General features: G+C 37.8%; 1 pseudogene; it reads left to right on the top strand.

The window, feature by feature from the left end:
* Positions 1-3,352, top strand: part of LOC119279229 — a 7,605-nt pseudogene extending 4,253 nt beyond the window's left edge.
* Positions 3,353-3,738: the final 386 nt, after the last annotated feature.

Genomic DNA, 3,738 nt, shown 5'->3' with positions numbered 1-3,738 from the left:
CCTAAAAATCTTATCTTCCCTGGAGCCGGCGCCGGCTTCGCTCCATGGCCTCCCACGAATCTCAACCCTGGCAACTGGAGTATTTTACCTTAATTACTTGCTGTACAACTGCAGTATTTCTAAAACAATTTCCATGGCTAGCAGTCAGGTTGAATTAGTAGCTGAGTTTTGCATATATGCAATCACTTTCGCCTGTCTTTGGCCTTTCGCCCTTCACTTTTGAAGCAATGAAATGTTCAATCTTGAAGATGATCTTCGTGTTAATGTTCAAGTGTTATAAACTCAGATTTCAGTGTTAATGTTCAAATGTTCATTAACACTATTTGAAATCTGAGAACTAGAAATGCTGAAATCTGAAAACTGGAATCTCCAGTTAACTGAATTTTTTGAACATTTAATCTTGTCTGACTATTTGTGAGGTTTATTGGGGTTTCCAGTAGATAAAACCTAACCCTATGTATCTATAAATGTAGCAGAACTATATTTATAGAACTTCAGAGAATATATTGTTGTCTTCCTCATATTCTTTTATTACTGGAGCCACCATACAAAACTCTCTGCAGCAGAACTGCATTTCAACTATAAATGACAGGAACAATAAAATTATATATTTCTTGTGAGTACAACTTGAGAGAGTTTCAGAGAAATAAAAGAAAGAAACTAAAACTTCAGAGAATATGTTGTTGTTTATATGGACTGAATACTATGTACTGTCAATATTCAGAAGCAGAGAATATATTGTTGTTTATGTAAACATAGCTGCTTGCTGGTATCTCCATTTTTCAGCTGGGCTTTGCAGTTATCTCAGTTTCTATCTTTTATTGGTTAGGCCTGGTACCCTGCTTCAAATACATTGGCTGAGAAGGCAGCATGGAAGTTTGAAGAGGAGAATGGGCTGCATGTGGTTGTGGTCAATCCAGGGACTATTTTGGGCCCGATGATTCCGCCAAGGATCAATGCTAGCATGGTCATATTTCTTCACTTACTTGAAGGTACGCGTATTACGATAATGTAATCTTGACAATGCTCTGGTCATAGTTTAAGATCTTTTTTATAATTTTCCAGATAGAGAAATTTATATAGTGCTACTCTTTAATCATTGCTTAGTCCCTCTAGAATGTTTGCTGATAGGCTAGCAATAATATCATGAGTAGCAGACTGAAGCAGGGGCAATTCATGAACTTGTACAAACTAAACACATTCTTTTCCTGATGAAACTTTCATACAACATCTAAATTAATCAGAAAACGGATGAGTAAATTATTTTTATCAGGAGAGAACTGGCTGAAATGAAGCTAATACCGATATACTGTATATTCTGCAGTGGTTAGTATATTAGAGAGTTATAAACTGCATGTTTTGTCATATCTAAAACCCTTTTCTACTCCATACTTTACATAAACAATGCCTCTGCATTGGCATAAGAACCATAGATTGAAAAATCATCATCCATTGGCATTCGTCACCCTGGCAATGAAATAACCCGCATTTGCTATTCAGAAGACTTTTCTTGTCCGGTTCAGTGTGTGATTTGTTACTATGATAAGGAAACATTTCCTCAACCCATCTAGCCAGAACAGCAGGTAGGATTATATTTGTTCTTCTATATTCGGTTGGACAGCCTAGAGTTTCAACATGGATTATCTTCCATTGTATTTTGAAATAGCCAAAGAAGGTCTCTAATAACACTAAGTAGCAACAGCAAGTTGGTCTTCATACCAGTCGACTTTATGAGTACGTGATGTCATTTCAGATCATAGACCAACCACTCCTCCCCCTTTTGTGCATATCTATAGAGAGATCTAACACGTCTTCTATAATATGTGTATTTGTCGATCCGCTGATTTAAAAAAAAAAGATCTTACAAGAAAAATACTAAGAGCCAACTTATGTCATCAAGAATCAACATTGCATCTCCATGATTCTGTGGGTTTGTAATAGCCTCTGTTGGAAAAGGCAGTGCCTAGGAGGCGCTTAGGCACGCCTAGGCGCTAGGCAATGGTCAAACGCCTCGCCTAGGGCATAAGCAGAAGTCTAGGCAGAGCAAGTAAGAAATTGTCTACCCAAGCGAGAAATCATGCATACTATACTGATATGCCAAAAAAGCCATATTTCAATCGTAGTAGCTGGTAGTTAAAATACTCATATGCCTTGAATTAATAAAATACACATACAATAACCACATATACACCGAGATAGTAAAAATTATATAACCGCCTAGGCTGCGCCTAGGGCGCCTAAGCACCGCCTAGGCACTAGGCGAAGGCCAACCGCCTCGCTTACGCCTACCGCTTTTTTCAACCTTGGTAATAGCATGTCTAGCGTGCCAGTAACTTTGAAAAACATGATGTAGAAACCATGCTGCAAGAATTTATCAATGCGTACATGCCTTTTCAGTCCATATTTAACAGTGATACAAAATTGTGTTCCTTTTGTTTATGTTCAGAAGTAAAAATCAACTCAGAAATAGAAATGGACCTGATATATGATTTGTTCTGCATGTAGTCTGCACTGAAGAATGTCCATCCTTACCTTCCATCACCTGTCCTATCGTAACAAAGCCAATTTTTCTGTATCTAATTAGTTCACAGACCCAGTTTGTATATATCCAGAGTTCATAGATGGATTAGTAAACATATAAGCTTTTTGTAGAAACAGATAGCCTTTTTCTGTTAAATGGTTATGCAGGTCCGAGCATGCTCAAAGTAGGCTAGGAAGATGACCAACAATTATATTGTGCAGTTCATCACCTATGTAAAATGGTTCTTCATGTTGGACCATATTTTTTGTGCATATCTAAGTATTCGGTCAAATACAAACATGTGACTTGCACTAAAAACAAATGTACAATTTTTTTTTTATCTAGAAGCAGTACAGCTCTTGATTATTTAAGATTGTCAGACATCATTTTCAGGTTCAGATGTATACTTTCTATTCTTGTACTTGGCTGACCATGCTTGAATATTGTCTAACGATGGAAGATATTTTGGTGCTATTTTTTCTCCAAGTTAACGACGAAAGAAGTTTGTACGAACATTTATCTGCTCTTTGACGTTCTTGTGAATTTTCTGAATCTCCGCAACTCTGCAACCAAAAAGGGCTCTCTGAACTTGCCGCTGATTCACCTAACTGCTCCTGCTGCTCTTGGCTGCCTTCGGATGAAGCTACTGCTTCTGTGCTAGATTGGATGGATAAGCAAGAAAGCAAACCGAATGGGGAAAGATTGGGAGCATATGCATTTGTTTGGAAACTAAAAAAGGAGAAGATAAGAGTATGTGGTGTACAAAGCTCACCCGTTTATCAACAACTATGAGTAGGTTGACTTTTACACTGATTGTGTAATATTGACATATGGTTATCAGTATTTTTTTCAAACTTTTCTATAGTTAGTACTATGGTACAGTGAGTTCAAGCGTACTCAGAGTGCAAGAAAAACTGAATGTTGCTACCAATTTAACTTACCATTGCACAATACAAGATAATCAACTGCCATTACCAGTAATTTCGCCGAGGAGCAGATGTAAAAAATGAGAGTGAAATAAATATACCACTTGACATGGATCAAATTATGCAGATATGTAAACCACCGAGGCGCCGCGGACTCCAACATGTCCACGGTTAGACAGTTGATGCTACCCATGGGGCGCGTCATGGCACACTTCAAGTATCTATCGAATATAAGGAGAGGCAGCTGCACCGGTTTTGCGATGGTGATCACATTGCATAATAAGGGAATAA

The sequence above is a fragment of the Triticum dicoccoides genome, chromosome 3B, assembly GCF_002162155.2.
Source record: "Triticum dicoccoides isolate Atlit2015 ecotype Zavitan chromosome 3B, WEW_v2.0, whole genome shotgun sequence".
NCBI lineage: Eukaryota > Viridiplantae > Streptophyta > Magnoliopsida > Poales > Poaceae > Triticum > Triticum dicoccoides.
This window is presented reverse-complemented; position numbering and strand designations above follow the sequence as displayed.